Here is a 25,192-nt window from a genome sequence, read left to right on the forward strand (position 1 = left end):
GCAAGGGGAGGCTCTCCGCCACGGGACGGCACCAGCATCCCCCCAGCGGCAGAGACCATGGCCACCGAGCCCAGCACATGTAATCTTCTTGCTTCGAAACTTCCCTTGGGTGCTTCTTCTGATCTTCTTGAGTTTTTGCTGGATTTTGCTTGACTCTTCCCCCCTTTGCCGGCCATCAGATCCATCCGCTACGGAGCGGATGGAAACAGAGGTCGCCGCTGACGAAGCTGCCGGCGCTGGGGACGTCGCCGGCACCGAGGCCGCCAAGGCCGGCGCCGCGGCGGCTGGCGAGGGATCTGGCGATCGCACTGACGGCCCAGAGGCCACAGGAGCACCAGGCGCTGCACCGACCGTCGACCCGCCCGCCGGGGCCGCAGCGTCAAGCACCGAGGAGCCCCAGCCGGGTGTTTACTTGAAAGCCGGCGAAGGCGTCTTCATCAACCTCCCCTGGGCGTCAAGCTCCAGGGCGCCGGTCGAGGGGGAGGTCTTCGACGGGGAAGTGCTTGCCTCCGCGGGTCTGAAGCTAGTCGACGCGCCGAGCAGCAGCAGCAACGATCCAGAAGAGGAGCGGCTGCTGCGCAGGTTGATGTCGCTCTACCACGCGCGACAAGCCAAGCTGGAGTCCCGCGAGGCGCTTGTCGCGAAGGCGGGAGCAGACATTGAGAAGCGCGCAGACGAGCTCGGGGGTTTCCACCGGGAAGCTCTCCGATCCCTGGCGGAGGAGCGGGAGCAGCTCGCTGAAGCGAAGAAGGCCTTTCTCCTCGAGAAGGCCGAAGCCGAAGAGCTGCAGCGACTGGCCGCTGTGAAGCTAGCCGCGGAGGAGGGCGAGCTGGCGCAGCGGAAGGTCAACCTCGACGCTCACGAGGAGGAACTAGCCGCGCGCGAGGAGAAGCTTGGCGGAGCCCTCAAGCAAGCGGAGGACGCTGCCGCCGCTGCTGAGGCCGCCAAAAGGGTGCTGGAGATGAAGGTGGTGCAGCTGGAGGCTGACCGCAAAGCATGTGGCGAAGAGCTCAGCACCGCCAAGGACTCCAACGCCGCCCTCGAGTCGAGGCTGGTCGCTTTGACCAAGGCGTTGGACGGCGCCAAGGAGCGGGAGGCGGCTCTGAAGAAGGAGATCGATGCCGACAAGGCGTTGCTGGAGAGTGCTGCCACCACCCAAAACGCCTTTAGGGATACGGTGGAGCACTGGACGGAGAGCCTCGTGAACGCCGCCGGGGATATCGACAAGGAGCTGGCGCAGCTGGGGGTGGAGGACTTCGGGTACTCCTCCGACGAGAACCTCCAACCTAGTGCCAAGCTCACTATGTTCTTCCAAGGCGTGGCGACGGCGCTCCAGCGGCTCCGGGATGAGATCCCGAAGCGGCTAGCCGACGAGTCGCGCGAGATCTGTGCGGGAGCCCTTCAGAAGGTGTTGATGAAGGTGGCCTTCCGCAATCCAGGCCTCCGCCTCCACAACGTCCTCAGATCCTTGCCGCCTGATATCGATCAGGAGGAGCTCAAGGCCCTTGTCGCACCCATTGTGGACAAGGTGAGCGGGATCAAGAGGGTCGAGGGCGACCGCGTCGACTAGGCCGCCGACTTCCTTCTTTCCTTGTCGCTGGTAGCTATGTCATAGAAAACATTTATCAGAGCTGCGACAAGCTATTTTGTAATATAACTTTCTTCTGGGTAGCCATTGCAATGTTATTCCCTTTACTTGACTCCTCCCTTTGTATGTTTTTGCCCTACGCTTTTAGGGAACTTGCCGGTGCGGGCATCCGGACCGCGAGCGCTGAGCGCGGAACTGGCGGTGCCGCTACCGGCAAGAAACCTTGTCGCAGCTAGCTGCAGCTCACTTAAGTTGCTGAGCGGGGCTCGAAGCAAAGTAAGGGCGCGGCTAGTGTAGCAACTAGCCGCAGCTAACTTACGTTGTTGAGCAGGCTCAAAACAATGCTAGGGCGCGGCTAGTGTAGCAACTAGCCGCAGCTCACCTAATGTTGTTGAGCGAGCTCGAAACAACGCAAGGGCGCAGCCAGCTACGAGTTGGCTCCTCCGCGCACAGGTTTCCCATACAAAGTGCGGTCGTTCAAGGGAGATAACTTGAAATTTAAAAAATTTGGCTGCTCAAACTTTGGCAACTTAGCTTTTCTGTCGTTTGCTTCCCGGCAAGACGAAATTCTTGAACGACGCCTGGTCCATATCCTTTTCTTCTCCCTTCCCCCCGGCAAACTTGTGGGCGAGGGAACCTTTCTTTCCTTGGAAGAAAAGAAAGAAGAGAAAATAAAGATATAGAGCCTTGCGGCTCGTTATCGCTAACCGTGGGGTTGGTGCTGCACAAATGTCAGATCATATATGCCAAAAAATAGAAAGCATAAAATCGACAAAATGTGCGGAGCACGCGAGCTCTGCTGCGCACGGGATCTGCGCCCGGCCTCGTACAAAGGATTACATGCAACAGCGGCAAGACTTTGTACAAGAGGTGGTTGCCGGAACAGGTTCCGACAACCGCGCCTTACGGGTAAAACTTACGAAGATGCTCGATGTTCCAGGAGTTGCTCACTGGGATGCCATTTTCGGTCTCAAGGCGGACAGCGCCAGGCCTTGTGACTCGTTTCACCCGGTAAGGGCCTTCCCATTTCGGCGTCAACTTTCCATGTTTTTACCCCACGCTTTTAGGGAACTTGCCGGCGCAGGCACCAGGGCCGTGAGCGCTGAGTGCGGAACATCAGCAGGCTGTTGGCAGTGCCGCTACCGGCAAGAAACCTTGTCGCAGCTAGCTGCAGCTCACTTAAGTTGCTGAGCGGGGCTCGAAGCAAAGTAAGGGCGCGGCTAGTGTAGCAACTAGCCGCAGCTAACTTACGTTGTTGAGCAGGCTCGAAACAATGCAAGGGCGCGGCCAGTGTAGCAACTGGCCGCGGCTCACCTAATGTTGTTGAGCGAGCTCGAAACAACGCAAGTGCGCAGCCAGCTACGAGTTGGCTCCTCCGTGCACAGGCTTCTCATACAAAGTGAGCCGATCCAGGGGAGATAACTCAAAAATTAGAGATCTAGTTGCTCAGGCTTTGGCAACTTATCTGTTCTGGGTGTGTTGACGTGCATGGTGGCCTTGGGCGCTCCGAGATCCACCAGCTCGATCTTGATCCAGCGAGTGCACGGTACCGTGAGTACCATGACGCTGCCGGTCCCGCGCCTCCTGAGATGGGCGCGGTGCATGCACGGATGCCGAGGTCTTGGAGTGCGCCCGGTCGTTGCGGGAGCCGGCCACGCCGCCGATGGGCAGCGCCGCCTTGCCCTGGGACCTGGCAGCACCGAGAGTTCCCTCGTTGACGCGTGCCCTTCCGCCGGCGCCTACCCCACCATCCGTTTGCTCCGGCGGTGGGTGGCTCGGTGCGGACGGAGCAGCTGCCTCCGAAACCTTCTTCTTCGGCGGCATGTTGATGAAGATGGCGAAGATCGATGAAGAAGATGAAGATCTAGCCCGCGAGAACGCCGGATCTGATTCACACAACTTCGACGCCCCCTACCTGGCGCGCCAGAGATGCCGGGGTTTCTGATCCACGGGCACCTATGGGACCGGCGGACCGGGTCCCTTTTGGTTTGGCGGGGGGCGGAGGTCGCGCAAAGAGCAGATCGAGGCGAAGCGCGCGGGCGGTTTGGTCGTGCGAGGAGTAAATCGAAGCGAAGCACGCGAGCGATTTACCCAGGTTTGGGCCGCACGGATGCGTAAAACCCTACTCCTGCTTTGTGGATTGGTATTGATTTCTAGCTCGGGAGCGAGATCGAGCGTGAGTGTGTGGAATTGCTGAACCCCGTGAGTGAGTGGAAAAATGCTGAACCCTTCTCTACGTTGCCCCGGGCCTCCTTTTATATGCTCAAGGGGTTACCGACATAGGGCAACGGAGGGCAAAAGTGGAAAAGGGTGCCGTGGGTAGGCACAGCTAGGTGCTGTAGTAGGCACAACTAGCGGCTACAGTGTTATCATACCTAACCCTGACGGCAGGGGACAAGGGCATTAAATGCCCGTCTGTGTCGCCTAGACAGCACGGAAAGGGACCGCTAGGGATGCCACCGTCTTGCCACGATGGTTGTCTTGTCAGCGCCTGCGTGCTACCGCACGCCCCTAGCGACACGTGGGTGGATGTGCTGGAGCGCGGGCGTGGAGTGGGGGCTTGCCGCGGCAAGCGCCTCGCCGCGGCCGCCGACTCGTCACTTCTGGGAGCTTGTCGCTCACCGGGCCTTGCCGGGGCGCGTAGCGCGCCGCGGCAAGTTCCTTGGAATGCCTTGGATGGCCTTCCCGGCAAGCGCCTCTTGCCGGGGTCTTGGGATGCTTCTGATGGCCTTCCCGGCAAGCTCCTCTTGCCGGGGTCTTGCCTTCTTCCCGGCAAGCTCCTCTTGCCGGGGTCTTGTCTTGAGTACTTTGTTCTTGAATGGTCTTCAAAGGGACCACGGAGGGTCTTGGCGGTCACCTGGCAGGCCTTGTCGCGGGACGCTGCAACTGCCCGTGCACAAGTTCGGGGTACTAAGGGTACCCCTACTTTAGTACACCGACATAATCCATGTCCAGCTTTTAGGTTCTGGCTTTGTAGTGTGGATCATCTAGCTCAAATAACGAAATGATGTGAAACTGTGTTAGAGCTTGCTGGTGTGCTGCTTGTCAAGCTTGCTATGCTGTTGTCTGCTAAATTCTGGGTGTACATCGATGCAATTGAACATGGAAACAACTTCAGAACTATTTTTCACATTTTTTTACTAAAAGTTCGAACCACTGAACATGACTACTCCCATATCTCTGAAATGAGAATTTACTAAAGTTTCTACTCGGGTTATTGATAGTTTTGTTTTCATGTTCATGTAAGTAAAATGCCGAATACAAACGACCTTCATTATTATTATTATTATTATTATTATAATATTAGCAACACAATATGTATTAGCAAACCACAATACAAATGATATCTTTAGTTCCTAGGACAAATTTTAGATGAATTAGTTCATAGAGCAAGTGATACAGAAAAAATGTAAGCGTTGTGTATTTGTGAAGAAGAAAAAGGTGAATTCTCTCTCTTATCTATTTTTCTAGGGTGTCTTGAACAGTCACTTATTCTTGCATGATTTCTCTCCCCTCTTTAGATATTTTTTGCGTACGCCAACTTGGTTTTGCTTATATTGCAGTGAGCTCTGTTCTAGGAGTATACTGGTGTACTGATGTTTGTAATGTTTTTATGTTGTGTGCTGATGTTTGCAATGGTATTTGGTTTTTGTACTCTGCAAGCCTCATGATGCTAATTGAAGTATCCTTTATCATGTTGCAGATGCTTAACAAATTCTTTCACTGCTACGTGTTGTTAATCACCTGCTTTCTTACTCCTTTCATTTATGTAGGAAAGGCCTAAGAGAGTTATCCCCCATGGGAACAGGGACCAGGATACATTGTCTCTCAGGATATATGCAGCAGATTTTTTTAGAAAAACAAAAAAAGGGAGCCACCTAGACGCTGCATCCTTGCAACTCGTCAGTTGCTTTGGTATAAAATGATATTGAAGGCAGCTTAGAGAAAATACCATCTTCTCTAGTTGTGGTCCGTAATATTAACTGGTTATTTTGACTTGCAGATGTTCAAGCTGGAGGATGTTATCCAATGAGATGAAGATTGAAGGCTTTGATGTACTGTACGAGAACGAAACAAGCTTCTTAGTGGAAGGCTATGAGGATGGATATCAGGATAGATATGTAGTTGCCCACTACAAGTAGCCAAGGCAGATGATGTGCCTCTGAGATAAATTCCAGAAAACAGAGCAAGAAATTTTTGCTCCAGAAGTGAACCATAATGTTTCCTCTATTTAATTAGTTACATTAGCTTATAGGAAACTTGAGTGGTCATTTGTTCATAACAGATGAACTATTTATATGTGAAAATTAATGAATGTGTGTTATTGTTTGGTTCTGGTTTAATATTGTTGGACAACATGCATGTTACAGTTATGGATTATGAAACTTGATTGAGGGTTAACAGATGTTGGTCCGTAAAAGAAATCCTGTCAGGCAGTCAGTTGGGAAAGGATAATGCCCTATCAAATCTGGATATTGGAGGGATAACATAATGTTTGTTGGGAAAGAGTACCCTGTCAGATAGTTGGTCGGGGAAGCCCATGTCAGCCCCAATAGATTGTTGGTCGGGAAAGTTTACCATGTCTGATAGTCGGTCGGGAAAGGCCGGTAGCAACCCCAACGGACTATCGGTCGGGAAAGGCCCATGGCTGGCCCAACAGAATGTTGGTCGGGAAAGATGCACCATAGACGACATACGGTCGGTCGGGAAAGGTATGACGGTCGGGAAAGTGCTTTCCTGTCTGTTCTTTCCCCAACAGACAAGGTCGGTTGGCAATAGTCTTTCCCGACCGACTGTTTGTCAGTGGAACTAGTATTCCCGACCAATTTGGCTGTTGGGAATGTAGTGCTATGTTGTAGTGAGTAACATTGCCGTCAGCGTCAGTCTTCTTCTTGAAGATCCATTTATTCTCAATTGCTTGCCGATCACCGGGCAAGTCAACCAAAGTCCACACTTTGTTCTCATACATGAATCCACTAGTAGAAAAAGGGTCAAATGTGAAGCACATTAGTGCCGGTTTGAATTTGAGCCGGCACTAATGTGACCATTAGTGCCGGTTCCAATGGCTAGGCGGGCGGGCATCATTAGTACCGGTTCATGGATAACCTTTAGTACCGGTTCATGCCATGAACCGGTACTAATGAGGCTGTGTCAGGCTATGGTCAGTCTGGGGCCCCCACGAAGACCTTTAGTACCGGTTCATGCCATGAACCGGTACTAGAGTTTCTTTGTAAGCCGATTTTTAGTCCCACCTCGCCAAGAGAGAGGCAGTATGAGCGGTTTATAAGCCGTGAGTGCACAGACAATGACGAAGAGTTGCAATGCTCACCTACATGTTGATTAGCTTCAAGCCTTGCAGAATAGCATATATTGCATTGAGCTATGTGCAGTGCAGTCTACACTATTCCGAATGGCTTGAAGCAAATTAACCAGCATTGCACCTCTTTTTTATTTTTAATAACTTATTTGAACTCCGGACTTCTTTTGTGTTCAGTATGCTGCATTCAAAGCGACGTCATCAATTTCCAACATGTTCTGACATCATTTGTTGTTTTTTGGTCATTTACCTAATTGTTTAGAGAGCTAAATGACCGTGAAATTGAAAATCACTATAAAATGAATCCTGAAAATGTTGAAACTTGGCATGGTATCATCATATCACCCGCATAGCATGCGCGAAAGAGTAGAGAGGGTCACGGCAAAAAATGGACGCACTTCGTGTACAAACTGGACAAACTCTTTCAGAGTATCAGGGTTTCAGACGAGAACTCATCTGTTACATGGCCACTTCAATGTTTTTTAAACTTATTTGAACTCCGGACTTCTTTTGTGTTTAGTATGCAGCATTCAAAGCGAAGTCATCAATTTCCAACATGTTCTGACATCATTTGTTGTTTTTCGGTCATTTACCTAATTGTTTAGAGAGCTAAATGACCGTGAAATTGAAAATCACTACAAAATGAATCCTGAAAATGTTGAAACTTGGCATGGTATCATCATATCACCCCATAGCATGCGCGAAAGAGTAGAGAGGGTCACGGCAAAAACTGGACGCACTTCGTGTACAAACTGGACAAACTCTTTCGGAGTATCAGGGTTTCGGACGAGAACTCATCTGTTACATGGCCACTTCAATGTTTTTTAAACTTATTTGAACTCCGGACTTCTTTTGTGTTTAGTATGTAGCATTTAAAGCGACGCCATCAATTTTCAACATGTTTTGACATCATTTGTTGTTTTTCGGTCATTTACCTAATTGTTTAGAGAGCTAAATGACCATGAAATTGAAAATCACTACAAAATGAATCCTGAAAATGTTGAAACTTGGCATGGTATCATCATATCACCCGCATAGCATGCGCGAAAGAGTAGAGAGGGTCACGGCAAAAACTGGACGCACTTCATGTACAAACTGGACAAACTCTTTCAGAGTATCAGGGTTTCGGACGAGAACTCATCTGTTACATGGCCACTTTAATGTTTTTTAAACTTATTTGAACTCCGGACTTCTTTTGTGTTTAATATGCAGCATTCAAAGCGACGTCATCAATTTCCAACATGTTCTGACATCATTTGTTATTTTTCGGTCATTTACCTAATTGTTCAGTATGCAGCATTCAATTTCCAGAAGAAAATAAATAGAAGAAAAGAAATAATGCAGAAAATAAAAAAATTATACAAAAAAATTACTCAAAAATAAATAGAAGAAAATAAATAATGCAGAAAAGAAAAAACTATATAAAAAACTACTCAAAAATAAATAGAAGAAAATAAATAATGCAGAAAAGAAAAAACTATATAAAAAATTAGGTAAAAACTCATCTGTTACAAACTGGACGCACTTCGTGTACAAACTGGACATACTCTTTCGGAGTATCAGGGTTTCGGACGAGAACTCATCTGTTACACGGCCACTTCAATGTTTTTTAAACTTATTTGAACTCCGGACTTCTTTTGTGTTCAGTATGCAGCATTCAAAGCGACATCATCAATTTCCAACATGTTCTGACATCATTTGTTGTTTTTCAGTCATTATCTAATTGTTCAGTATGCAGCATTCAATTTCCAAAAGAAAATAAATAGAAGAAAAGAAATAATGCAGAAAATAAAAAAACTATACAAAAAAATTACTCAAAAATAAATAGAAGAAAATAAATAATGCAGAAAAGAAAAAACTATATAAAAAACTACTCAAAAATAAATAGAAGAAAATAAATAATGCAGAAAAGAAAAAACTATATAAAATTTTTGTTGGCGCGCTGCCCAGTGGGCCTGCCAGACCTAGGATGTGCAAATGCAGGCCCAGAAGGGCCAGCAGGCTCACAGAGCAGCGCGCCCTAATTAATTAGGCCCAGAAGCCTGCTATATAGAGGAGTTCGAAGAGGTAGCCGCGGCTGGGTTTATAAACCAGTGCGGCTGCCCTTCGTCCAGCGAGGTGGGACTAAACTTTGAGGTGGCAGCGCGAGGCCTTTAGTACCGGTTGGTGGCTCCAACCGGTACTAAAGACCACCCTTTAGTACCGGTTGGAACCACTCCAACCGGTACTAAAGACCACCCTTTAGTACCGGTTGGAACCACCAACCGGTACTAAAGGCCTGCTCTTCCCGCCTCTTGGCCTGGCCAAAGTTGGCCTTTAGTACTGGTTGGTGCCTCCAACCGGTACTAAAGGCCTCTCCTATATATACAACACTTACGAAAATTCAGTTAGATCTCCCACTTCTTTCGTCTCCAACCTCTCGCGCGCCGCTCGAACCCGTCCTCGCCGCCCGTCGTCCGTCGTCGTCGTCGCTGTCCCCGTCGCCGCCCGTCGTCGTCGCCGTCTCGCGCCGCCGCCCCGAACGCCGCGCGCCGCCGTCCGTCGTCGTCCCGCCGCGGTCCCGTACGTCTCTCGCTCTCGTGTATACCTGCCGCGCCGCCGTCCGTCGTCGTTGCACCCGGCCCGTATGGCGGCGCCCCCGCCCGTACGTACGCCGCCGCCCCCGCCCCGTACGCCGGCGCCCTCGCTCATACGTACGGGGCGGCGGCGTACGGGGCCGCACACATACACACACATGCATATATACGTACACACTACACACACACATACACACACACATTTTTTTTACTTATTTTCTGTTTTTTAGAAAAGTTAATTAGATGATCGAATGTTTGATTAATGTCGAATGTTAGATGAATTAGCTAGATAGAAAATTATCGAACTAGAGATTTGAACTAGTTGAATAATTAATATAACTAGTTTATTTTTAGTAAGAAAATTATCGAACTAGTTTATTTAGGTATATGAGATTTGAACTAGTTCAATAATTAATATAACTAGTTTATTTTTAGTAAGAAAATTGTCTAAATAGTTTATTTAGGTATATGAGATTTGAACTAGTTCAATAATTAATATAACTAGTTTATTTAGGTATATGAGATTTGAACTAGTTCAATAATTAATATAACTAGTTTATTTTTAGTAAGAAAATTTAGGTATCTGAGATTTGATGATCTAATTAAAATATTATTTTTTTAATGAGTTTTTCTGTTTATTTAATTTTTTATATATTTTGAGTTTATATAAATGTTAGATTAATGTCGAATGTTAGATGAATTAGATAGAAAAGTTAAATATATAGTAATGTCAATTGTTAGAGATGAATATAGTTAGATATATTAATTAATGTCAAATGTTAGATGAATATATATTTGGCTAGATATTAATTAATGTTAGATAGTAATAGGTGTTTAATGTTTCACCTATATGAACGTAGGAAATGTCATCTGACGACGAAAAAGATTTCATTATGTGCGAACACTGTGAAGACCAGCGCGGCCTGTGCGACAGAAATTTCCTTGTTGATGGTAGGCGCTTCAGCATCAAGCTGGATGAGACATTTGAAGTTGATACAGTAAGTCACTTTATCAATTATTATTTGAATGCAAAACTTATGCTTCATTTGCTTCAACTTATAATTTTAAATTTTCACTATTCTACTAGCGCATCCCCTGCCATGCAAGAATTTTTGTCTTGGATAAGATAGGTTTTAGTGCTATAGATGATATGGAGGTAAAGAGAGTTTACTTGAAGACGGAGCATGGGTATACTTTCAACGTCAAATTATATAATGGAGACACATACACCCATTTTGAATGCAAAACTTGGCAAGCACTTTGCAAGGCTTATGCATTTGAGCCTGGTATGGTTGTCACCTTTGATATTCGTCCGGAAGATGATATTGAAGGTAATATAGACATCTGGGTCGATGTGCAAACGCCTCCAGTTCTACCATTATGTGAGTTTTTCTCAACCATGCATGCATATGTTTATGTCTTTGATACAGTTTATTCAAAAATAGTTGACAACTAATTTGTATTGTCAGCTTATTTCGGTTCAAGCAAACATGTCCGGCGCTTGGTAGACAGGACCTACTACTGCCCCGGGGTCAACTAAACTGTGAGGAGATAAGTCATTATGTTTCATGGCTTGAGGATCATAATACTGTCAAGACAATTTTTTCCTGAACTTAGAAATGTTAGTACTCAAAACGTGCGACCAATGGTGATCGTATTGAACTACGGTCACATCTATAATCGAAAGATGGTACGATTTTAACTATTTATCCTTAATTAGTGCATCTTTTGCATACATTATTTTTGAAGCTAAACTTTCATTGCTTAGTATATTAATTACTATACGATGTTCTTCAACAGGGACTTCCGATGACAGTTGTGCCTCAGTGGATCGAGACTAAAGGTGACATGTCAATGGTTAGCTTACGGCCAAGATATCCTACATTGCACATGAGTGCATTCAGGATTTCTGAAAGCGAAGAATGCTTAATAGTGAAAGATTGGAGCAAAATTGTTAACGATCGCAGAGAAGTACTAGGGGGCAGCAAGGAGAAGCGCAACCCAAGATTAGGAGACAGATTCATCTGCATGCTCCAGTATGATGAATCAGGAGAGCTATACATGTTCTATGCTATTCTACCTGAAAGGGAGCAGCACTAGTCCATGCTCTTAATTAGTGTCTCATGTCCGTGTCCTGAACTTCGATGTTGGTGATGATTATGTTGAACTCGATGATATCTTTGCTTCTGTTACAAAGTGAATGTTTCCTCTTTAAGCTAGCCAGTGTTGGTGATGATTAGATAGCTAGCGGTAATGACTATGATGATTAAATAGTGGTAATTAGACGACTACGATGATTTTTAGCTAGCTAGAGTTTATTTATTTATTAATATGCGATGATGATGATGACGACTACAACTCATTATAATGTAAAACAATCCTAAATTAAATTGATAACACAAATTTAATTGAAAAATACAAAATAAAACAAAAACCCACAAACATTTAGTACCGGTTGGTGTTACCAACCGGTACTAAAGGGCTCCCGGCCCCCGGAGCTGGCTTGTGCCACGTGGTTTCCCTTTAGCACCGGTTCATGCTGAACCGGTACTAAAGGGGGGGCCTTTAGTGCCCACACTTTAGTGCCGGTTATGGAACCGACACTAAAGGGCCTTACGAACCGGTGCTATTACCCGGTTCTGCACTAGTGATCCCATCTCAGATTTCATGGCCTCAAGCCATTTTGCGGAATCTGGGCTCACCATCGCTTCTTCATAGTTCGTAGGTTCGTCATGGTCTAGTAACATAACTTCCAGAACAGGATTACTGTACCACTCTGGTGCGGATCTTACTCTGGTTCATCTACAAGGTTCAGTAACAACTTGATCTGAAGTTTCATGATCATCATCATTTACTTCCTCACTAATTGGTGTAGGTGTCGCAGAAACCGGTTTCTGCGATGAACTACTTTCCAACAAGGGAGCAGGTACGGTTACCTCATCAAGTTCTACTTTCCTCCCACTCACTTATTTCGAGAGAAACTCCTTCTCTAGAAAAACTCCGAATTTAGCAAAAAAAGTCTTGCCTTCGGATCTGTGATAGAAGGTGTACCCAACAGTCTCCTTTGGGTATACTATGAAGACACATTTCTCCGATTTGGGTTCGAGCTTATTAGGTTGAAGCTTTTTCACATAAGCATCGCAGCCCCAAACTTTCAGAAACGACAACTTTGGTTTCTTGCCAAACCATAGTTCATAAGGCGTCGTCTCAACGGATTTCGATGGTGCCCTATTTAACGTGAATGCGGCCGTCTCTAAAGCATAACCCCAAAATGATAGCAGTAAATCAGTAAGAGACATCATAGATCGTACCATATCTAGTAAAGTACGATTACGATGTTCGGACACACCATTACGCTGTGGTGTTCCGGGTGGCGTGAGTTGCGAAACTATTCCGCATTGTTTCAAATGAAGACGAAACTCATAACTCAAATATTCTCCTCCACGATCAGATCATAGAAACTTTATTTTCTTGTTACGATGATTTTCAACTTCACTCTGAAATTCTTTGAACTTTTCAAACGTTTCAGACTTATGTTTCATTAAGTAGATATACCCATATCTGCTTAAGTCATCTGTGAAGGTGAGAAAATAACGATATCCGCCACGAGCCTCAACATTCATCGGACCACATACATCTGTATGTATGATCCCCAACAAATCTGTTGCTCTCTCCATAGTACCGGAGAACAGCGTTTTAGTCATCTTGCCCATGAGGCACGGTTCGCAAGTACCAAGTGATTCATAATCAAGTGGTTCCAAAAGTCCATCAGTATGGAGTTTCTTCATGCGCTTTACACCGATATGACCTAAATGGCAGTTCCACAAATAAGTTGCACTATCATTATCAACTCTACATCTTTTGGCTTCAATATTATGAATATGTGTATCACCACTATCGAGATTCAATAAAAATAGACCACTCTTCAAGGGTGCATGACCATAAAAGATATTACTCATATAAATAGAACAACCATTATTCTCTGATTTAAATGAATAACCGTCTCGCATCAAACAAGATCCAGATATAATGTTCATGCTCAACGCTGGCACCAAATAACAATTATTTAGGTCTAATATTAATCCCGAAGGTAGATGTAGAGGTAGCGTGCCGACCGCGATCACATCGACTTTGGAACCATTTCCCACACGCATCGTCACCTCATCCTTAGCCAATCTTCGCTTGATCCGTAGCCCCTATTTCGAGTTGCAAATGTTAGCAACAGAACCAGTATCAAATACCTAGGTGCTACTGCGAGTATTAGTAAGGTACACATCAATAACATGTATATCACATATACCTTTGTTCACTTTGCCATCCTTCTTATCCGCCAAATACTTGGGGCACTTCCGCTTCCAGTGACCAGTCTGCTTGCAGTAGAAGCACTTAGTCTCAGGCTTAGGTCCAGACTTGGGTTTCTTCTCCTGAGCAGCAACTTGTTTGCTATTCTTCTTGAAGTTCCCTTTCTTCTTCCCTTTGCCCTTTTTCTTGAAACTGGTGGTCTTATTGACCATCAACACTTGATGCTCCTTCTTGATTTCTACCTCCGCGGCTTTTAGCATCACGAAGAGCTCAGGAATAGTCTTATTCATCCCTTGCATATTATAGTTCATCAGGAAGCTTTTGTAGCTTGGTGGCAGTGATTGAAGAACTCTGTCAATGACACTATCAACAAGAAGATTAACCCCCAGTTGAGTCAAGTGATTATGATACCCAGACATTTTGAGTATATGTTCACTGACAGAACTATTCTCCTCCATGTTGCAGCTATAGAACTTATTGGAGACTTCATATCTCTCAATCCGGGCATTTGCTTGAAATATTAACTTCAACTCTTGGAACATCTCATATGCTCCATGATGTTCAAAACGTCGTTGAAGACCCGGTTCTAAGCCGTAAAGCATGGCACACTGAACTATCGAGTAGTCATCAGCTTTGCTCTGCCAGACGTTCTTAACGTCGTTAGTTGCATCAGCAGCATGCCTGGCACTCAGCGGTGCTTCCAGGACATAATTCTTCTGAGAAGCAATGGGGATAATCCTCAAGTTACGGACCCAGTCCGTGTAATTGCTACCATCATCTTTCAACTTTGCTTTCTCAAGGAACGCATTAAAATTCAACGGAACAATAGCACGGGTCATCTATCTACAATCAACATAGACAAGCAAGATACTATCAGGTACTAAGTTCATGATAAATTTAAGTTCAATTAATCATATTACTTAAGAACTCCCACTTAGATAGACATCCCTCTAATCCTCTAAGTGATCATGTGATCCATATCAACTAAACCATGTCCGATCATCACGTGAGATGGAGTAGTTTCAATGGTGAACATCACTATGTTGATCATATCTACTATATGATTCACGCTCGACCTTTCGGTCTCCGTGTTCTGAGGCCATATCTGTTATATGCTAGGCTCGTCAAGTTTAACCTAAGTATTCCGCGTGTGCAACTATTTTGCACCCGCTGTATTTGAACGTAGAGTCTATCACACCCGATCATCACGTGGTGTCTCAGCACAAAGAACTTTTGCAACGGTGCATACTCAGGGAGAACACTTTATACTTTGATAATTTAGCGAGGGATCATCTTATAATGCTACCGTCAATCAAAGCAAGATAAGATGCATAAAAGATAAACATCACATGCAATCAATATAAGTGATATGATATGGCCATCATCATCTTGTGCTTATGATCTCCATCTCAGAAGCACCGTCATGATTACCATCGTCACCGGCGCGACACCTTGATCTCCATCGTAGCATCGTTCTCGTCTCACCAATCTTATGCTTCTACGACTATCGCTACCGCTTAGTGATAAAGTAAAGCATTACAGGGCGATTGCATTGCATACAATAAAAGCGACAACCATATGGCTCCTGCCAGTTGCCGATAACTCGGTTACAAAACATGATCATCTCATACAATAAAATTTAGCATCATGTCTTGATCATATCACATCACAACATGCCTTGCAGAAACTAGTTAGACGTCCTCTACTTTGTTGTTGCAAATTTTACGTGGCTGCTACGGGCTTAGCAAGAACCGTTCTTACATACGCGTCAAAACCACAATGATAGTTTGTCAAGTTGGTGTTGTTTTAACCTTCGCAAAGACCGGTCGTAGCCACACTCGGTTCAACTAAAGTTAGAGAAACTGACACCCGCCAGCCATCTGTGTGCAAAGCACGTCGGTAGAACCAGTCTCGCGTAAGCGTACGCGTAATGTCGGTCTGGGCCGCTTCATCCAACAATACCGCCGAACCAAAGTATGACATGCTGGTAAGCAGTATGACTTATAAAGCCCACAACTCACTTGTGTTCTACTCGTGCATATGACATCTACGCATAAAACCAGGCTCGGATGCCATTGTTGGGGAACGTAGTAATTTCAAAAAAATTCCTACGCACACGCAAGATCATGGTGATGCACAGCAACGAGAGGGGAGAGTGTTGTCCACGTACCCTCGTAGACCGAAAGCGGAAGCGTTAGCACAATGCGGTTGATGTATTCGTACGTCTTCACGATCTGACCGATCAAGTACCGAACGTACGACACCTCCGAGTTCAGCACACGTTCAGCCCGGTGACGTCCCTCGAACTCCGATCCTGCCGAGTGTTGAGGGAGAGTTTCGTCAGCACGACGGCGGGGTGACGATGATGATGTTCTACCGACGCAAGGCTTCGCCTAAGCACTACTACAGTATTATCGAGGTGGACTATGGTGGAGGGGGGCAGCGCACACGGCTAAAAGATCAAATGATCAATTGTTGTGTCTCTAGGGTGCCCCCTGCCCCTGTATATAAAGGAGCAAGGGGGTGCGGCCGGCCAGGAGAGAGGGCGCGCCAGGAGGAGTCTGATACGTCTCCAACGTATCTATAATTTTTGGTTGCTCCATGCTATATCACTTACTGTTTTGAATGTTTATGGGCTTTATTATACACTTTTATATCACTTTTGGTACTAACCTATTAACCCAAAGCCCAGTGCCAGTTTCTGTTTTTACCCTGTTTTAGGGTTTCGAAGAAAAGGGAAATCAAACGGAGTCCAATTGACCTGAAACTTCACGGAACTCACTTTTGGAAAGAAAGAAGCCCAGAAGAGTTGGAGTGCACGTCGGGGGATCTGCGAGGAGGTCACGAGGCAGGGGGCGCGCCCACCCCCTGGGCGCGCCCTCCACCCTCGTGAGCCCCTCGTGGCCCCCCTGACGTACTTCTTCCGCCTATATATCTCCATATACCCTAAAAACATCCGTGAGCACAATAGAACGGGAGTTACGCCGCCAGAAGCCTATGTAGCCACCGAAAGCCAATCTAGACCCGTTCCGGCACTCTGCCGGAGGGGGAATCCTTCTCCGGTGGCCATCTTCATCATCCCCGTGCTCTCCATGATGAGGAGGGAGTAGTTCTCCCTCGGGGCTGAGGGTATGTACCAGTAGCTATGTGTTTGATCTCTCTCTCTCTCTCTCTCTCTCTCTCGTGTTTTTGAGGTGATACGATCTTGATGTATCGCGACCTTTGCTATTATAGTTGGATCCTATGATGTTTTCTCCCCCCCTCTAGATTGAGTCTTTAATGAATTGAGTTTCCCCTTTGAAGTTATCTTATCGGATTTAGGGTTTTGGTTGATGTCGGTGTCAAAACCGGCGGATCTCGGGTAGGGGGTCCCGAACTGTGCGTCTAGGTCGGATGGTAACAGGAGGCAAGGAACACGATGTTTTACCCAGGTTCGGGCCCTCTTGATGGAGGTAAAACCCTATGTCCTGCTTTATTAATATTGATGATATGGATAGTACAAGAGTAGATCTACCACGAGATCAAGGAGGCTAAACCCTAAAAGCTAGCCTATGGTATGGTTGTTGTATGATGAAGTTGTCCTACAGACTAAAACCCTCCGGTTTATATAGACACCGGAGAGGGTTAGGGTTACACAAAGTCGGTTACAATGGTAGGAGATCTTGAATATCCGCATCACCAAGCTTGCCTTCCACGCCAAGGAAAGTCCCATCCGAACACGGGACGAAGTCTTCAATCTTGTATCTTCATAGTCCTGGAGTCCGGCTGAAGGTATAGTCCGGCTACCCGAACACCCCCTAATCCAGGACTCCCTCAGTAGCCCCTGAACCAGGCTTCAATGACGACGAGTCCGGCGCGTAGATTGTCTTCGGCATTGCAAGGCGGGTTCCTCCTCCAAATTCTTCATAAAAGTTTGTAAACACCAAGAGTAGTGTCCGGCTCTGCAAAATAAGTTTCCACGTATTGCCACAGAGAGAATAATATTAACACAAATCTAATCTGCTGACGTATTCCGCAGCGTGACATCACACTACGGCCAAGCCTTTATTCGAATCATTTTCACTTTTCCACCTCAGCGTGTTTTGCGAGGCGGTTTCCTTGGCACGTCTTGTCAAAGCAGAGATCATGTCCCCCATTTACGGGATTCTCATCAATACGGACGTGGGTAACCCAACCGCGCCATTTATCACGGCGCTTGGAAGGCAAGCAAGTTTTACTAGGCTGGTGGGGACGCATAGTCGCATCCGCTCATATAAGGGGATAAGGATCCTCCTTTTTACCTACGCCTTCTTCCTCCTTTGCCTATCCATCTTCTGCGCACCCGAGCTCCAGCGCCCAAGCCCGCACTTCCTACCTCAACCTTCTCCAACAATGTCCGGAGCGGGAGGCAAGTGGATGGTCTCCTCCGTCACGGAGGGCCATGTCAAAAGGCTACGGAAGGCCGGATACCTGTCCAAAGACATCGCGCACCGGCTTCCTGAGGAGGGGCAGCTTCTCCCCACCCCAAGGCCCCATGAGAGGGTAGTATTTCTTCCCCACTTCCTCTGCGAACTGGGTTTTCCTCTCCACCCATTTGTCCATGGGCTCATGTTCTACTATGGCCTAGATTTCCATGATCTGGCCCCGAACTTCAGCCTCAATATCTCGGCGTTTATCATCGTGTGCGAGGCTTTCCTCTGCATCCGCCCCCATTTCGGCCTCTGGCTCCAGACCTTCAATGTCAAGCCAAAGGTGGTGCGCGGCAACCAGGCGGAGTACGGAGGTGCCATGGCGGGCAAAATAGCCAACGTCCTATGGCTCGAGGGCTCCTTTGTGGAGACCTTGAAGGGGTGGCAGTCAGGGTGGTTTTACATCACCGAGCCACGCGATCCAAAGTGGATCGCAGCCCCTGAATTCCGATCTGGACCCCCTATGCGGCTCACGTCCTGGAAGGAGACGGGCTTGTCATGGGGCGACGAAGAAGAGGTGACCGGACTGCAAAAATGCATCCAGTCCCTGGTGAACAAGCAGCTCAAGCTTGTCAACGTAGTCCAGGTCATGCTCGTCCGCCGGATCCTTCCGTGTCAAGAACGGGACTTCAATTTGTGGGAGTTCAACCCAGCGCAGCACCGAACTCTGAGCAGGCTCTTCGACACGACGTACGAAGATGTCTGGAAGGGGCTAACCAAAGGCGCCGAGGCTCCCACATCTGCCTCCGAAGACCGCAGATTCAGCTCGCAGCGTCCTGCTGGCGAGGTAAAATATTTTCATCTTTTACAGGATGTTAAGTTTTCTTCATAGTTTGACTCTATGCGGGATCTAAACTACCTCACCTTTGACATGATTGGCAGGCGAAGTCCGGACTGGTTAACTGTCCGGCTCCTTTGCCCGAAGACCCAGCCCCTGCTCTCCTAGTGAAGCTGCTGGTTCCGGCACCTTATGTGGTGCCGGAGAAGAAGGCCAAGAATAAGAAGGCCACGGGGACTCGAAAGAGTTCCCGGCATATGGTGGTGTCGGACTCGTCGTCCGATGAGTCCGAGACGCACTCCTCCCGTGAGGACGAGGAGGAGGAAGAAGAGACCTCTCCCCCTCCAGCGGGGGGAGGAAAGAAGAGGAAGGCCACCCTAGTAGGGGAGGTCGAAGGGTCCAAGAAGAGGAAAACCCCTCCACCGGACTATGCTCCCGACGCCGACGTGGACGAAGAGGAGTGGCCAGACAAGGCCAAGCGTCCGGCAAAATCGTAAGTATTCAGATACCAGAGTAACTCATGATATTCCTTTTGTTGCGCAGCTTTCCCTAATGTCGAATATAATCATGCAGCCCGCCCAAGGACGGGCTCGACGAGTCATCGAGCGGCTCCCTGGATTCATTGGACGTGAATTCAGTTCCGCCCGCTGCCTCCCCCTGTGCTGCGGATGACGCTGAAGTGGCATCGCGACAAGCTCCGGGGCAAGAGGAGGTGGTCCAGGAGGAGCCACGAGGCAACCTCTCGGACTCCAGGAGTAAAGGGGACAAGACCCCCCAGGGTTCCAAGTCTGGCTTTAAGCCAGACACCGTGCCGGAATCATCAATGGTTCCGGACCGCGGCAGGCGAACTCCTGCCAAGAGGAGCAAGCCTATTGAGCCGGCGTCCTCCGTCCAACCGGAGGCGCCGGACAATCTGCTGGAGGTGCTTAAGGGTGCCTCCATCGACGAGGAGCACCATACCATCATGAGTATGGTGGTCCAGAAGGTTCGGTCCGCCAAAAGCGGACTTACTAAAGCTTGTGCTAGCCTTCTAACAGGCTTCGAGGTAAGTAGAAATATGTAAAAATATTACCGCATAGACAGTAGCCCCTGATGCTCTGTTTGGCATTCGGAAAGAAAAGCCGAATAGAGGATCTATTAAATATTGCAGGAGTCTAACTAAAAAGGAGTCAATATACGTATGCAGGCTTCGCTGCTGGCCACCGCCGGACTGACTGCGGAGGTGGGTGCCCTGAAGCAGGGCCTCGAGCAGATGAGCAAGAGCTCGGCCTTGCCAAACGGCAGCTCGAGGATAAAGAAGGTAAGAGATACCTTATAGAAAAAATGCCTATAAGAAGACGCAATTGCAAAAAATGACAGGAGTATACTGCTTATTGTAGGGGCCACAACTGAGGTGGCGACCCTCAAGCAGGCGCTGTCCAAGACCAAGAAGAGAGCGGCCACGGAGCGCACCGAGCGGGAGAAATTTGAGGCGCAGGTCGGCGAGGTGCAGCAAGAGCTTCAGGCTCTCATGAAAAAAACATGAGAGTTTGGAGCTCGACTCGAAGACGCGGGCGTCCGAGCTTGCTGCGGCCCTTAAAACTGCCAAATCTGCCAAGGCCGAAGCCCAGAAGGCCCTCCAGGAATTGGATGCGGTGAAAAAGATAGCAGCGGGTAAGGCATTCTCTATGCAAAGCAGACATATAAAAGTAAACTACTTGTTACTTACCCGAATCAGGAGCTCTCCAGGGGCATTCGCAGATCTTCCTTGCAGCGTATCCGATGCCACCGCATTCTACCAACCCGAGGAAGGCAGCTCGACGGAGAAGGTGTTCTGGTCTCAGTACGCTGAGGCCGGACACCCCGTGCCCTTGAGCGACCAGCTGAAGCAGCTGGTCGAGCTCCACAAGGCGGCCGAACAGGCCCTGAAGGGCTTCATAGTTCGGCTGTGGTCTGGAGAGGCCCTGCCTGGGAGCTACTTCGGACTTGTGCGGCGGCTGGTGGAGGCTTGTCCAAGGCTCGAGGTCATCAAGAGCTCCGTCTGCATCGAAGGTGCCCGTAGGGCCCTTGCCCGTGCAAAGGTGCACTGGGGTAAGCTGGACGGTGAGAAGCTTGTGAGGGACGGGCCGCCGCCGGGGAAGGAGCATCGCAAGCCCGAGAACTATTACAAGGATGTTCTGGCCGGTGCCCGCCTTATGGCGGATGAATGCACCAAGGATGTATTTTGAATGAACTCGCTCGTGTTATCCTGTGCGCTGAAAACTTGTTCATATGCGCTAAGCAATGCTTGAATTTAAAATATTACTTTCTGTGCGGCCGTTTATCAAAAAATTGAGAGATGGCCAGTCGTCGGCTTCTGCCCCCATGCCACTAGTGCTGGGGTGTTTGGGATAAACCTGAGCGCTCTTTTTCCCATGACTGGGTCCATCGAGGGAGGCGCTCAGCACAACGAACAAGGCAATCGGACTATAATGCTTGAACACTCTCACTTAGCCATAGAACTCTATAATTTTAAATTTCGGCGAAGCCCCTAGTATTCGGAAGACCGAGTTCGGGGCGCTATCCACGCCTTGGCCGGACAAAGCCGGTTCCTCGCTCGAAGTGGCATAAGTCTTTAAGGACTCGAAAAACCTCTCAAACAGCGACCGGTCTCTCGCCTCATCATGACAGTCAGTTTTAGCTTTCTCTACTGAGGTGCTCAGCCCAGCTCAGCTGGGGCACAATCGCAGTAGTTCTCCTATGGCTACCTTAGCCGATATAGCGGAACGTAAGGCACCAAAACATAGGAGCCGGGCAAACCCAACTATTGACCCAAATCATGATTCGAAGCCGATGCATATAGTGCTATAAGTTCGGGGTGCCGCACTTGTGAAAGTGTACGGACTTCTCTCGCCATATTGATGGGTACTGAAGCCCCTGGCATATTTTTGCCGTACCACAGTGTACGGATGCAACATGTTATTGATAAACATATATATAAAAAGAGGATAATGCAAAAAATAGACAAAAAGCTATGCATTGTTTATAGAAAGGCTGCTATGAAAGCGGAACAATACAAATAGTGCGATAAGCAAAATAAATTGGACTATTTGACATGTCCTGGTCAGGGGCAGGCCGCGGAATTGTATTAAAAACAGGTATACTGCTCGCAATAGAGACCACCTGGGAGTTCCATAATGTGGCGCGGCTTGTCTGCTTTCCTGGATCTTGCATCGTTTGTGCGGCAGTTGAATTGCCGAATGGGTCATCCGAAGTATGGAGTCCTGAGAGTAAGAGAAAAAAAGAAAAAAAGGAATCCGGCAGCCCCTGGTGCGGTTTAGGCCGTATTTCGGGCGTGCCGTGATACTGCCCCTTCCCCTGTGCCCATGGTATTTCAAGAGCGTAGTTATGTACGCGAAGCACTGGTTTCGCTATATCGCGAGGGATAGGGTTGGGGCCGCATTGCTACGCTAGCTCAGAACGTGCCAGGCGGTCTTTTTGTAGGGTACTCCGGGCGCGCTTGACAGTGTCCGGCTTTTTGAAGGCCGAACTAGAGAACTGCCTAGAGAGGCTGCTTTGTACTTCTACTGCGAGCGCTGCCGTGTGCTCCTCCGTTCGGAGGGAGCGTTCAGTGTTCCCATTGATCGTGATTACTCCTCTAGGGCCTGGCATCTTGAGCTTGAGGTATGCATAGTGCGGTACCGCGTTGAATTTTGCGAATGCGGTTGGCCCGAGCAGTGCGTGATAGCCACTACGGAACGGGACTATGTCGAAGATTAACTCCTCGCTTCGGAAGTTATCCGGAGATCCGAAGACCACTTCCAGTGTGACTGAGCCTGTACAGTTGGCTTCTACACCTGGTATGACACCTTTAAAGGTCGTTTTGGTGGGCTTGATCCTCGAGGGATCTATGCCCATTTTTCGCACTGTATCCTGGTAAAGCAGGTTCAGGCTGCTGCCGCCGTCCATGAGGACTCTTGTGAGATGAAATCCGTCAATGATTGGGTCTAGAACCAATGCGGCGAAGCCGCCGTGACGGATGCTAGTGGGGCGGTCACTTCGATCAAAGGTGATCGGGCAGGAGGACCATGGGTTGAACTTTGGGGCCACTGGCTCCATCACATATACGTCCCGTAACGCATGCTTCCGCTCCCTCTTGGGGATGTGGGTTGCGTATATCATGTTCACCGTCCGCACTTGCGGGGGAAATCCCTTCTGTCCACCGTTGTTCGGCGGCCTGGGCTCCTCCTCGTTGTCGCTATACAGCCCCTTATCTTTGTTTTCGTCTCTTAACTTGCCTGCCTGCTTGAACACCCAACAATCCCTGTTGGTGTGATTGGCTGGCTTTTCGGGGGTGCCATGTATCTGGCACAAGCGGTCGAGTATTCGGTCCAAATTGGACGGGCCCTGAGTATTTCTTTTGAATGCCTTTTTCCGTTGACCGGATTTATAGCCTCGGAATCCGGCATTAACTGCCGTATCCTTGTTGCTGTCACTGTTAACGCGGCGCTTTTGTTTGTTCTGACGCGACCTGTCGCTTTTGTCCTTGGTATTTGGATTACCAGGGTTCTTGGTTAAATTGTTGCTGTGAGCTAGCCAGCTGTCTTCTCCCGTGCAAAAGCGGGTCATGAGTGTCGTGAGGGCTGTCATAGATTTCGGCTTTTCCTGTCCCAGGTGCCGGGCAAGCCACTCGTCATGGATATTATGCTTGAAGGCCGCTAAGGCCTCTGCGTCTGGACAGTCGACTATCTGGTTTTTCTTTGTTAGGAACCGTGTCCAAAATTGCCTGGCCAATTCCTCTGGCTGCTGAATTATGTGGCTTAGGTCATTGGCGTCCAGTGGTCGCACATAAGTGCCCTGGAAGTTGTCAAGGAATGCGGCTTCTAGGTCCTCCCAAGAACCGATTGAGTCTGCTGGCAAGCTGTTAAGCCAATGCCGGGCCGGTCCCTTAAGTTTGAGTGGGAGGTAATTGATGGCATGTAGATCATCACCGCGGGCCATGTGGATATGAAGGAGATAATCCTTGATCCATACCGCAGGATCTGTTGTGCCATCATACGATTCGATGTTTACGGGTTTGAAGCCCTCAGGGATTTTATGATCCATTACTTCATTTGTGAAGCATAGTGGGTGTGCGCCGCCTCTGTATTGGGCTATATCACGACGCAGCTCGAAGGAGCTTTGTCTGTTGAGTTCGGCCCAGCCGGATTTATTGCATCCGGAGTGACGATCACCGTCACGTGCCGTGGGGCGCCTGCGTGATCCGTAGATCGATCTTGTTTGCCTTCCCTTGTCCTCCAGTATGTCGCGCAGGTCGGGCGCATTTTCCCATGCCTTAGTATGCTTGACGCGGCGTTGGGGCATGGCTTGAGTGGAGGGCCAAGAGGCCTCTCTGTCGCGGCCACGAGGTGGCCGGTCGGCCATGTCATGTGCTGGAGATGTAGGTGCTTCCTCCTCTAGTCGGGGTAGCAGCCTGCGCTTTGGGTAACTCTTGGAGGGGCGTTCGAGTTCATACTCTTCGGCCGCAAGGATTTCAGTCCATCTGTCAGCTAGCAAATCCTGATCAGCTCTAAGCTGTTGCTGCTTTTTCTTGAGGCTGCTTGCCATGGCCATAAGCCTGCGTTTAAAACGCTCTTGTTCGGCGAGATCCTCTGGCACGACGAACTCGTCGTCGTCGAGGCTTGCCTCGTCTTCGGAGGGAGGCGTATAATTATCGTCCTCAACCTCTTGGTCCGCCGCCCTCTTGTGAGGGCTGGCTTCTCTGTCCTCCTGTGCTGAATCTTGCTGGAGGGGGTGTTCTTCGGCGCTATCCGGAGTAGTATTATCTCCCATGCCGGAATCACCATTTTTGCTTTGGCGGGAATTAGAGCGGCGCCGCTGACGCCGGCGCTTGGGCTGTTTCTTAGAGGTATCGTCCCCCGCTGTTCCATCGCCATCTCCATCCTTTGGAGTGTCCACCATATATATGTCATATGACGAGGTGGCCTTCCAGCGCCCAACAGGTGCTGGTTCTTGTTCGTCTCCTGCATCGTCGTCCATGCCGTCGATGTCTTCGGAGTCGAAGTCAAGCATGTCGGTTAAGTCGTCGACAGTGGCTACGAAGTGGGTGGTGGGTGGGTTTTGAATTTCTTCATCGTCCGTATCCCAACCTTGCTGACCGTAGTCCGGCCAGGGCTCTCCTGATAAAGAGAGAGACTTTAGAGAATTCAGGATGTCGCCGAAGGG

Source organism: Triticum urartu, chromosome 2A (genome assembly GCF_056163025.1).
Source record: "Triticum urartu cultivar PI428250 chromosome 2A, HENAU_Tu73, whole genome shotgun sequence".
NCBI classification, from domain to species: Eukaryota; Viridiplantae; Streptophyta; class Magnoliopsida; order Poales; family Poaceae; genus Triticum; species Triticum urartu.